Below are 13,072 nucleotides of genomic sequence, written 5' to 3' on the forward strand. Positions count from 1 at the left end.
TTTGTATCCTGAGAGGGGGGTCCATTCATTATCGGTTTTCACCTTGAGAGGCATACCGAATAGGGTAAAAATGTCTCGTAGAGCTTTGGTTACTCTGTCACTGTCCAAAGACTTTAGAGTCGCTATTACAGGAAATCTTGAATATTCATCGACGAGCACTAACAGGTACTATCCATCGGGAAATGGTCCTGCAAAATCTAACGCAAGATTTTGCCATGGTCCTTCAGGCAGTTTAGTCATTATTATAGGTGTACGTATGTTTTCTTGCACGACGGCTTGGCAGGGTATGCAGGTCTCCACAGCATTTTCTACTGCTCTATCGATTCCTTTAAACCACACCTTCTCACGGAGAAGCTGCTTTGTTTTGCGAATCCCCATATGTTCTCGATGGGCTAGTTGAATCAATTTTTTCTGCAGGGATTCAGGGATGACCAGTCGATTTCCTCTGAGTATGGCTCCTTTCGCTGTCACTGAGAGTTCATTTGCGATGGCCTTCAATGGATTTATTTCTTGTGTTCATGAGCTGTTACTGCGAGGTTTGGTCTGTAATACTTCTGACAGTTTGCTCAGGGTTGCATTTTTCTTTGTTGCTTCTTCTATCAGTTTCAGAGTTAGAGCTTTTGGACATTCTTGCTGGGCTATGTGGTTGACATACTCATCCACTGCAGGTTCTTTCAGTTCCTTGTCTTCCACCACGTTTCGTGATAAGAAGTCACCAGGGTTGCTTGACCCTTCAATGTGTCGCACTTGGAATGTATATTGTAGTAGCTTCATCAGCATTCTTTCCATTCTAGCTGATACCATAACCTTGAGTTTTGGAGGATGCTCACAAGCGGTTTGTGGTCTGTCTGTACTGAGAAAGGAGCACCATACAGATACTGATGAAAATGCGTGATGGCTGACAGGAAGGCTAGAAGCTCTCTATTTGTGAATATCTTTGTTCAACTGGAGGGAGTGGTCTACTGTGGTAGGCAATCACCCGAGATTTGTTTTTTTCTGTTACTTGACTCAAAATAGCTCCCACTCCTTTCGGTCCTGCATCCACAGTGAGCTCTGTCTTATGTGAGGGGTCAAAGTAGGCTAGCTTCCGTTCTTCGCACATCAGCTTTTTAGCTTCGTTGAAGGCTTCGCTGTGTTCTGCTGTCCACACAAATTCCACCCCATTTTTGATGAGTTGTCGCAGTGGCTCCACCACTTGTGCTAACCTTGGGAGGAATTGGGCACAGTATGTTACCATTCCCAAAAAGCTTCGGATCTCACGCACATCCTTTGGCTGAGAAAGTCTGCATATTGATTTCACCTTTTCTGGATCTGGTTTTATGCCTTCTGATGTGAAGAGCAGTCCGAAGAATTTCAGGGAGGTCCTTCCGAACACACATTTCTTGGCAGTTAGCACTGGTCCTGCTTTTGACAGTCGCTGGAGCACTTGATGGAGTCGTTGATTATGTTCCTCTATTGTCTTTCCAGACACAATAATATCGTCACTTGCGTTTATAACTCCCTCTAGACCATTGATGACTTGCCGTGACTTGCCATGACTCCCACAGTGGGCTGAAAATGTGGTAATGTGTCAGGAATCCCTGAGTTCCAGCTGGTGATACCGTTCTCTCAAGTCGAGCTTGGAGAATACCTTCGCTCCGCTCACGGTGCAGATGATGTCATCTATAGTGGGCATTACGTGTCGTTCAAGTTTGATGGCTTTGTTTGGTTCACGCTTGTCCATGCACAGTCGTATTCCTCCTTCCCTGGCTTGGGCACAATTACTAAGGGGGGGAGGGGAGGGGTCATCCAAGATGTTGTCCCAGACACTTTCTAATGATGTCATCATTTTCTGATTCTTTTAGCTTCTCCTCCACAGCTTTTCTAATGTGAAGCGGTACCCTTCTGTGTGGTTGGGCAACTGGTGCAACCGAGGAGTCTACATGCAGATGAACTTGCAGATCTTTGAGCTTTCCCATCCATTGAGATTGTTGAGGGAATTCTTGTGCGTTTAGCGTTTGCTCTGCATTTAAATTGAAGGTTATTTTTATGATACCTAACGCATCTGCAGTCGCGTAACCAATGATGTTTTCAGCCACCTTGTTCACACTGCCACATCTGGCGGCTGTCACTTGTCTCGGTACGGTCAGGGTCTAGGCGTTCACAAGGTTCACTGACAAGCCAGTGTCAATCAGTGCTTGCGTACTCACCGGTGCAATGTTGACTCTGACCTTTGGTAAGGATTTGTTCGCTGTCCTTACATTGTACATCGAGTTGTCATCGGAGCTGTCTTCTTGTTCTTTTGACGTTATTGTTTTCACGGATGACTTCCCGTTTCCAGTGTCGTTTCGGCAGTGTTTCGCAAAGCGATGCAATTTCTGACAGTTTGTACACGTTACTTCCCACGGTCGACAAGACGTTTTTCCATCCTGTGGGGCCATGTGTCTCCGCATCCCCAGCATTTTTTTTTAATTTTACTTTTGTTGACACCGGGTTGTTTCTTCTTTAGTTTGTAGAGCTTTCCTTTCACCGCGTTTACTTTTTGTGTGTTTTCTGGAGTTTCTTCCATCTTGTCGGCTTGCAGTTCTGCTTGCTCGTGTGCTTGCCCAAGCTCTTTTAATTTTTCGAGGGTGATCCAGGGGTCTCTTTGCGCTTGTCTTCTCAACTGAGTGGACATGACGCCTTCTATCATTTGCGCCAGCAACGCTTGGTCCTCGTTTGTGAACTTACAGGTTGATGCTAGCTTCTTGAGTCGGACGAAGTACTCAAAGGTAGTTTCTCTTTGCGGTTGTACGACTTGCCGAAAGACATGTTGCTCGAAGACTATGTTTTTCTTAGGCTTGAAGTAATCTGTGAGCAGTTTTTTTTTTTTTGTCTTCTAAAAGTCGTCTTCGGCGATGCCACCAAGCGCCTCGTAAATGTCGAAAACTTGCTCTCCCGCGTAGTGCAGTAGCATTGCTTTTTGCTGTTTCTTGTCTCTGACGTTCGACCCACAATATAGTTTTCTAGGCGATTCAGCCACTTGTCCCATCTTTGGGCAATGGATAAGGGCTCACCATGTGGGTCGAATACAGCGATGGGTGTGACGAATGACTGCATTATGTTGTCTTCTTTTGCCCCGGGTGTGAAATCCTCGTCGCCAGTTGTGGTGACTTCTTTGGACATTACCTTCCGTTTATTCAGCAACTCAATAAAGCATTACACGACGCGGATTACATGGATTTCTTAGTAGCACGTTTCTGTGGCATGGACGCCTCCCCCATGTTCTCTTTTCTTCTCCCTTTCTCAGACCCCTTGTTGCCAGACCGCCTCTTTCGTTTGCGCCGATTACAGCAGTTCACTACAACATGCTACACCAGTACCGCAGCCTCCTCTCTTTCTCGGTAGCGAAGTGAAGACAAAAACAGCATAAGAAGCCATCGGCGAGCTTGTGATTTTTTTTTTCGTACGATATGATATGATATACTGTTATTTATCGTGTATCGCCTGGGATGAAAAGGGACACACTATTGCGGGGGAGGGGGGGATGACGCATACCCTAGTGACGCCACTGCAAAGGACGCTGGGTTAATTCCGTCTCAAATCGAGCAAGTCATTGTATTTCTCTCTCAAATTTGTGAGAAGAAAAAATGCATATGCTGAAGCGACCAGTGAGTGAAGAAATACAAATACAATTTAAAAATTACCGCGCGGCGTGGTTCGTGAGCCGGGTGAGAGGGGAAAGAAATTGCCTCCCCGGGTGACACGGTCCACGCGAAATAAATTGACATTGTTGACTCGTTTTTAAGAGTTTTACTCGTATGATAAGAGTACGGTACTTCCAACGAAGCGGGCTTAGAAAAGAAACTTTCACGTTACCAGCAATCGAAGCTGACTTCATCGCCTCCCAGATGGATGTACTTGTCTGGGAAGACCTGAGCTGCTTCCTGGAAGAACCGCTGTAGAAATACGTAGTTTTCCTTTCTCGATGGGTCGATGGGGCCATAGGTGCCTGTTGGGCGTCCTCCGTCGTAGCACGTGGTCAGTAGACTTGGATATGCTTTGCCCCACGATTGAGTGTGACCTATGCATGTAAGAGAGTTACAAATGCACGGATCATGCATTTGCGTGCAAAGTAAGTGAGTCCTGAATATTCAAGCACCTCACGTGTTACCGCAGAACTTCGCACAATTTCACCGCATAACACACTCCTAGTCGAGCACCACTCCAAATTTGCTTATGGAGCACACGCTCACAGCGCCTGGATACAGGTAGTGCACATAGAGCACTAAAGCAGCAACACATATAGAAGGGTAACATATATGCCAAATCACACATAGGAATGCTCCCTGGAAAGTACATCTAAAATCTTGTCAGTTTGAAAAATTATCAATCTCTTGGTGTTGCAGTATTTTAAATCTAATCTAACAACAGGTGATAGCAAGTCAGCAAGTAGAAAGGGTAATATAAAACACACTCGTTGTACTGAAGATTCCGCGTTGAATGTGGAAACGCACTGTTGACGAGTGGCGAATCCACAGTGGGGAGCTTGAGGGAGGGTTTACCCACCACCCTTACCTGCCACGAGCTGACCCATACAAATAGTGCAAATCTGAGGACAAAAAAGTGATATAAATATGGAAGAAGGGAAAGTTATTGCAGTTCCGGCGTGTATCTAAGCAGCATTCTTAACTTTTGAAATTACGAGGCTTTTCAAACTGCAGTCAACCTCGTAACGCGATTTCATTGGTCATGACACCGCAAATGTAATCGCCTTGGGAAACGTTCAAATATTATTATGTTTTCAACTCTCATATCACATGCACAGGAATGTGTGTGTCGGCGCACCCAGGATTAGCGGAGGCCGGGGGGGGGGGGGGGGCGGAGAAGCGAGGCGGGTTTTCGTATGGAGCTCGTAGGTGGCATCGGAGAGATACTTGCAAAAAGAAAGGTGGAAACTTCGATTGGTGCACCTCTTCGCGAATTATTTAGGCCGCGGTCTTACTGTATATCCACAAAGTGTTACAAAAATGGCGCACACCGGTCAAAAAGAGGGCGAAAGACAAGTGGAAGGTGCATTGATATATACATCAGACGTTTCATTATTATGTTTAATCTATTTATTTATTTCACCTGATTTCTTCTTTCTTTTTTTTACGTTGAGTCACAATTCATGTCGTAAATTGCAGCAATGCAGCATCGGTAGAGCCACGATCATGCTTATGTGCACGCATCTGGCGCCATTGCGGTACCTTGCGTACCCGGGTACCTGGTATCTGAGTACCTGCACTCTTAAAAATGAACTTCACCACATAGCACGCTCCTAGCCAACCACCATCCCGAATGACAACGTTCTCGCCCCTGATTTGTTGAAAACGGGAGGAGGAGCCTACTTTGTGCTCCTCCTCCCGTTTTCAACAAATCTAGGGGAGAACGTTGTCATTCGGGGTGATGGTTGGCTAGGAGCGTGCTATGTGGTGAAGTTCATTTTTAAGAGTGTGGGCGTGCCTGGGTACCACTCTCTCTTTACAGGGAAGGGCGTACACACAATCGCATATTCTCGTTTCGGCTCAAGAGCAACACCATCGTACGACAATCGTGCAATCGTACGAGCCCCGACTCCTTTACATCTTGCGAATGGGATGCGGAGCGCCCTTTCAGTGTTTTAGTGAAATGGACGGTTCCCCATTGTACCATTTTGACAACGAGGACGTTGCGGCACCTATCAGCGATGGGATGAATTGAATGGGTCACCGCGACATCCCGTCCGCTTGGCCAACCACCGTGTCGTCTCTTTGACTGTTTCTTTCCTCCATGAAGCACTTTGCAAACGTTGAAGAAATCATCGTCCAACATAAAGTATTTGCATGGAATTCGTGAGGTACACTCTTAAAAATGAACTTCACCGCATAGCACGCTCATAGCCAACCATAATCTCGAATGATATCGTTGTCTAGTCTGATTTGCTGAAAACGGGAGGCGTACGCCTTTTTTGTGACACTTATGCACAGCATAAGTGTCACAAAATAGGCTCCGCCTCTCGTTTTCAACAAATCGGGGGCGAGAACGTTGTCATTCGGGATGATGGTTTGTTGGGAGCGTGCTATGTGGTGAAGTTCATTTTTAAGAGTGTACGGTTTTCTAAAACCTCCTTTACCCCCATGTGTCTGGTAATGACCTTTATCATTTGTCTTCTAACTGGTCAACGCTTTCGGATTCCTTGCATGTCAATACACCCACGCAGGCTACAAACAAATACGGATTATTGCGACTTCATATCTCGCCATCATGTTATCGTGCCGTAACCACAACTTGCGAGAAAGCATGCTGCTCGTCACCGCCTACATTTGGCTCGCAGCAACACAGGGCGACATCACCGAGTGCGATGTACGGGACTCAGGGTCACACACAAGTATACTTGTGGTTGTGTATTAGCAACACTTCGTAGCCTGCTACCGTACTACCATTTCATTAATAGCCCTTGATCAGCTTACGCTTGCTGTATAAGTTTACGTAACAACATACAGGGTGTTCAAAATTAAGCTTTCACTAGCACTTCATAAATAGGCAAACAAAAGGAAAACTGGTGCTATTTTTCTATTCCTTGAGTAAGAAACAGGCGCTACAGCAGCACCTGTTCCTTACACAAGTAGCGTAAAGCTTAATTTTGAACACCCTGTATATATACAGGGTGTTCAAAATTAAGCTTTCACGAGCGCCACGCAAACACAGCGATGACAGGAAACCGGATGATAACTTTACGCTATACTTGTGCAAGAAACAGGTGCTGCTAATTATGTAGCACCTGTTTCTTACTCAAGGAACAGAAAAGTAGCAACAGGTTTCCTTTTGTTCGCCTATTTATAAAGTGCTAGTGAAAGCTAAATTTTGAACACCCTGTATACATAAACACGAAGCCGTCGCACCCAGCAAATCATGCAAGCGATTGTGTGTCCCATAAGACATAGTGTACGGACGTCAGTATGACGTACGACAGACATACCTGGTGTATCAAACTCGGCAATCACGGATTCCACGAAGCGCAGCTTCCTGAATGACGTAACGAACGTCTTTGGGACTGTACATATGCGTCCTGGGATCATACGCTCCCTGCGTAACACAGATGAAGGTAAACGATAGTTCCGCAACGTTGCCCACTTCAATGAACTCTATGGGGCATGTCCGAGTGATGAATACGCTGTGTTCACCTTCTCGCTCATGGCTGGAAACCGGGAACTGACGTAAGGAAACGACTGATCGTCCACAATGTGCCAATGGAGGACATTCATTTTGTTGTAGGCCATGGCGTCCTGTTGAATATAAAAAATAATAATGGAAGTTTAAGAGAAGGGTTAAGACAGCGACGTGCAGTAACCCTACCGTTCCTTATGCGCGCATTCTATGAGTGCTGCCGTTCAACTCGCAGGGCGGAACTGCCAGTAGAAATCGAGGAATGTTACTCTTTCGACAAGCATTGGTGTCGGAACATGAGTCATGCTCAGCCTTCAGTGGCTGTTGCCAGTATTGTAGTGGCGTTCGTTTTGATCTAGGCGTTACATGTCGAAATTTTGCGTGGCATACTATGCTCATGTTCGAAGGGAGTTGCCTCAGGACAGAAGCCGCCGATATTTCGTCCTGTCCTGAGGCAACTCCCTTCCTACACCTCTACCGGTTCGCTGGATTTCTACCCATTTATGCTCATGTTCAGTCATGTTCAGCCTAAGAACGGCATTGCAAGCTTTTTTCTACTCACAAGACGACAACATGGTGATTGCAACATTTTGCACGCCATGGCTTCAGTTCAGTTCACTTACATTTGACAGAAAATATTTTTGTAGTTCGATGTAACGATGCGATATATTATGAAGTTCTCCCTTACCGCCCGATATCGTGTTCTCAGATTAAATACGGCTGCAGAGACATTGAGGGAAATGCTTGCTCTAATGTTCCAATGTCCGACCGAAAAGGACCGAAAAGGAAGGCATTTAAGCCACAAACAGCACCAAAATAGGCAGTGAAAAGCGAAAATAGGCACATTCTCCTGAGGATGTATATTGAGTTCATTGTGAAGTTTTCGGGATATGCGGTGCTGGTGCTCGCACTCGTATAAATGATATATACTATACAAGCTCCAACTCCTCGAACAAAAGTACTGCTATGCATGGTGCCGATCCCAGGATGGCACCACCAGTTTTACACTGATCTTTTAGCTGCTCATTGTCCTGAAAGTACATTATATTTATAACGAATCAGGTTTTCAGTATCCCAGCCAACCATCAAGGTATGGACACGACACGAATGGCTGGGTGTCTTAATCCCTTCGTAATATCATCTAGCTAACCAAAGTGCTCCTACCTGAATGAAAGCAACCCACCTTCGTGAATCAAAAAGTGAGAAGATACATCATTACGCACTGGTACACATGCACGACGCATCTACCATACTCTACCGTGGTCGTCGGATACAGAAATCCGGCATTGCTGCACGAGCACCGGAGAGCGTGCCAAAGGAAAAATTGAGAGTAAGTTAACACCCTCGTTCTTAGTTTCTCTGTAGCTATGCTTACAAGCATGGAGAGGTGAATAAAAGAGGTCCTGGCAATGTTTAAGAAAAAATAAAAGGCAGTTATGGAATGAGATCGCGAAAAAGGTGTTGCAGACTGGAAAATGTCGTGCTTTGGCATGCATTTTGCATATTACGCAGGCATGCATTATGCATTTATATGCAAATGCCTAAATATCCGGGGCCTGCTAGTACCTTACAAATATATTTGGCACAACAAATGTGAGCATGGAAGGGCTCGAAGCACGTTCAGCGACCTTCCGTGGTCCGTCATGCGACTTTATGTGGCAAGCGCGGTGGGATACCCTGCCTACCCTCGAGCGCCTCTCTCGAATGGGTGTCACAATCAACTCATCATGTTGCCTCTGTAACCAAGAAGAAACGTTACTCCACATATTTTACGAATGCCGCGTCTGAAAATGTTTCTGGTTGCGAACTGCCCGCGCTGTCTCTCGCTGCGGTGTCCCTCCGAGTCGCGCCGCGATCGGCAACGCATCGGCTCTGCCGCTTGGTTGCGTTCTTAGGCTCTCACGTTCAATGGCGCGCCCGTAACACGACGGTAGTGAGACGTCCGAGGTTCCTCCCGGTCCTGGCAGCAGTCACGTCACTTCGTGGTGAGATGGGAAACTTCCTGACCCACGAGGTGCACCACATGGACACCTCTGCGTTGTCACTAACGTGGCCCGCCACGAACGTTTTCATCGTGAAAAATTATTTAATATTTGTCACGCATCACTGAATTGTCTTGCCAGTGATCCCCATGCATTATTTAAACATCTTAGCTTTCCTTCTGAGCTTTGTATGATGTAATGTATATGTAATGTTGGTAAGGTGATGGAGCTGATGGTTCTACACACGCTGGAATGGTGGTTGGAAAGGAATCACGTTTTCCCTGATGAGATGGTGGGCTTTCGTCGGCACCGTAGCTCGGTTGACTCCCTTATGGACCTTGTGACTTCTGTTGAAGTCGCCAAGAGCTGCAAGAGGATTGTCGAGGCTGTTTTCCTTGATGTCAAACGTGCCTATGATACGGTAAGTCACACTTATGTATTGCACACCCTCCTCCGGGTTAGAGTGTCTCGCGGGCTTTTTGTCAGGGTGGCTGACTTCTTGTCCAACAGAACCATTTTCGTCCGCACTCGGGATGGTGACACGCAAAAAACAGTTTTGACCCAAGGCGTTCCTCAAGGAAGTGTATTAAGCCCCATCCTCTTCAATTTGGTTATGGCGGATATCAAGCGTTGCAAGTGAAAGCCTCAGAACATCAGTTCTCTCATGATCAAGTGTTGCGTTCATGGCAAAGTTCAGCTCTCTGTATACGCAGACGATGTGTGCGTTTGGACCACCGGTAAATCAAGGCCAGCGATTCAACGCCGCCTTCAACACTCGTTGGATGCTGTTCAGCATTACTTCACCAAGGCTGGCATGGACATCTCGGCTGAGAAGACAGTTGTGCTCCCGTTCACGCGGAAACGCATGAGCGCCTTCCCTCTTTCGCTAGGCAATAATACACTCAGCCAAGTGAAGTGCCACAAATTCCTGGGTGTTATCTTGGATGTCAATCTCTAGTGGAGCGCCCATATCAGGTACACTCTTAAAAATGAACTTCACCGCATAGCAAGCTCCTAGCCAACCATCATCGCGAATGATATCGTTATCTGCCCTGATTTGTTGAAAATGGGAAGCGTACGCCTTTTCTGTGACAATTATGAACAGCATAAATGTCACAAAAAAGGCGTACGCCTCCCGTTTTCAACAAATCAGGGCAGATAACGATATCATTCGAGGTAATGGTTGGCTAGGAGCGTGCTATGCGGTGAAGTTCATTTTTAAGAGTGTACCTGGAAGCGAAAGTTCAACGCTGGACCAATGTCATTTCTCACTTCGCTGGCGCTGCATGAGGGATTGATAAGGAAGCGCTCCTATCGATTCATGGGGCATTGGTTCGGGGAACGATTCTCTACAGCCTCCCGGTCTTACATGGCATCTCAAGAACATCTGAACTTCGGTGTATGTTGGCCAGAAGCTTGAGGATCTGCCTCGGTGTACCCCGCGCCGCTGAAACGCGCATGCTGGTGGCAGAGGCCCGCGAGCTGCCAGTAGAGGTCTTACGTCTCAGAGAAACTGTGCGCCCCAATATCTACGCCTCGTCGCGGAACACCGTCGTCACCCCTTGGTTTCGAGGCTTCAAAAGGCGGAGGCAGAGCAACATTTCTCACTGCCATCGCTGCTGGTAAAGCCCTTGCTTCGGCTTTTGTTTGAAGCTCAGTCGTCCCCAGGTCCCCTCCGTGGGTCTTTTCGATACCTTCGATCTCCACTACCATTCCTGGGCTCAAGAGCAAGAGGGATCAACGTTGCAGCACCCGTTGTTGAAAAAACTTGCATTAGACATGATGCAGTGCCGTTACCCTTCGCACACTGCAGTATTCACAGATGGGTCGACCAACTTACACTGCCTCCACTGCTGCTTTACAATCCCGACTATGTCGTCGTGCCACGCATACCGTCTCTCGCACCGCACCTCATCTACGTCTGCAGAGTTGTATGCCATTTTGTTCTTCCTCAAGCACATTGCCATCAGCCGCTATCAGCAGCTGGGTGATATACTGCGACTCCAAGGCAGCTCTTCCAATGTATAGCGAACATGGGTATTCGTGGATCACTTGCGCCTCTGGCGCCTGGACATACTGGAGGAACTAAAGCCGTCTTGAGATCAGCGGCCACTCTATCTCCTTCCAGTGGGTTCCCGCCACTGCGGCATCCGCGGCAATGAAGAGGCCTGACGAGGCTGCGTATCATTCCCGATCAAGCGTGCGGATTACCCTCCCCAAAGGCGACAAGCGAACCTTCCAAAATATTGTGGTGAGGCCTCTCGCACATGCGCAATGGTTCTCGAGACGTTCCATCAAGAGTTCTGACGCGTGAAGTGGACCCTGACCTTTGGCTTCACCATTGCCTTCTGTGTGCCCTCGCCGTTTTTGCGTCGCTGATACACAGGCTTCGTCTTGGGGGTTGCATTCACCCCCCCATTTCAAACATCTGATCGGCCGCTCTGACCCGATGCTCTGCTCTGGGCTGTGTGCTGTTTTGGCGGATACCAAGCATGTGCTCCTCGACTGCCATCTGTACACCTCCCAAAGAGCAGCTCTACAGTGTCGCCTGCAGTCGATCACGGGCCGCACCATTCACATTGGCACCATTCTCGGCCCTTGGTCTAACCAGACTGACCATCGTCAAGTTCTTGAGTATTTCAAGATTTTTCTCCGGGACACTGGGTTCTCCTCTACCCTATGATCTGCCTGCGTACCTGTGTGCTGTGTGTATGTTTTTTGTGTGCTGTGGTTTTTGCCTACCGTTCTAATGTCTTACTGACTCCACTGACTATCCCTATTTAGCACTGTTCATCACCTCATCATCAGGACACATCACATCCTGCCCCATTGTGTCTTGGGGTAGTGGGGCCGCATCTTACGTGGCGAATTTCCCCATTCATTATCATTAACTTATTTGTTGTTGTTGTTGTTATATAATGTAGTCACGAAGTCTGGTGTTGTTAATAGCGCCTGCCCGCGATTTTAGTACAGTAACAATTTTTCTTCACTGTTAGTCGTACATTTTTCATAGATTCCACTGGTTTCCTTGTATGTAGAGGACATGTTCTTCACTGTTTCATTGTACATCCACTGTTATTTACTGGTTAAATTGTGCCATAACATGAGATCAATCTAATAAATACTTGTACATACATTATGGAATATCTACTTACCAAAGTCTGTACAATTGTCCGTAACGGAAGAAAATGCCTCGAAGAGTCGATCAAGAGCCCTCGATGAGGAAACCTGGGGAAGTCCTCGATGTAGGTAGCGCTGATCAGGAACTGCGCCAAAGAAGCGGTAAAACAATCTCGTTTTATTCAATTAAAAGAAATACTGTATACGGTATCGAAACAGCAAGATGCTGTACTACGACTGTAATAGTCTTCAGAAAAGACGACGTATATGTCCATGTGTGAATGACTGAGAGAAGGTATTGGGCAAGTAAAGTTATAGGTAATTGTAAATTGTTCGTAGGTATTATATATATAGGAGCCGTTGATCCGGGACGGCGTCGAATGTGTGGAAAAACGATCATCGTTTACAAGCAATTCAATCGAGACGACTACATAACTCACGTGGCTGTCATTGTGTAACTATTATGCTAACGTGGCAGAGACGGTTTCGACCCATTTTAGCAGGACACAAACGCACGCCTTATGAAGCGACCACGACCTACACAGGGTGTGTCCCAGAAAACGTGTCACTGAATTATAATAAAAAACCTACGCCACCTAGAATCATGCGGTCAACGGCATTTGTTCTTACTAGGTTTTTGTCACCTCCTGATGTGCATGTCATGTAACCGAAGTTTAGTTATGTAAATTTTTTCGAAGTGAACTCGGAAATTTGCCAAGTAAAGGTCAAGGCAGGGTGAGAAAGGCAGGATAATAGGCGATGTCAAGTTGCCGGTGGTGAGTAAATCAAAGAGTGATATTCAACGGGTAGAAGCAACTTAT

At 46.6% G+C, this 13,072-nt stretch overlaps 1 protein-coding gene across 3 annotated transcripts in view; it reads right to left on the minus strand.

Annotated features, from left to right (window-relative positions):
- Window positions 1-13,072, minus strand: part of LOC135400283 (beta-hexosaminidase subunit alpha-like) — a 73,408-nt gene that overhangs the window by 30,246 nt on the left and 30,090 nt on the right. The window lies entirely within an intron of this gene.

This window comes from Ornithodoros turicata, chromosome 7, assembly GCF_037126465.1.
Source record: "Ornithodoros turicata isolate Travis chromosome 7, ASM3712646v1, whole genome shotgun sequence".
NCBI classification, from domain to species: domain Eukaryota; kingdom Metazoa; phylum Arthropoda; class Arachnida; order Ixodida; family Argasidae; genus Ornithodoros; species Ornithodoros turicata.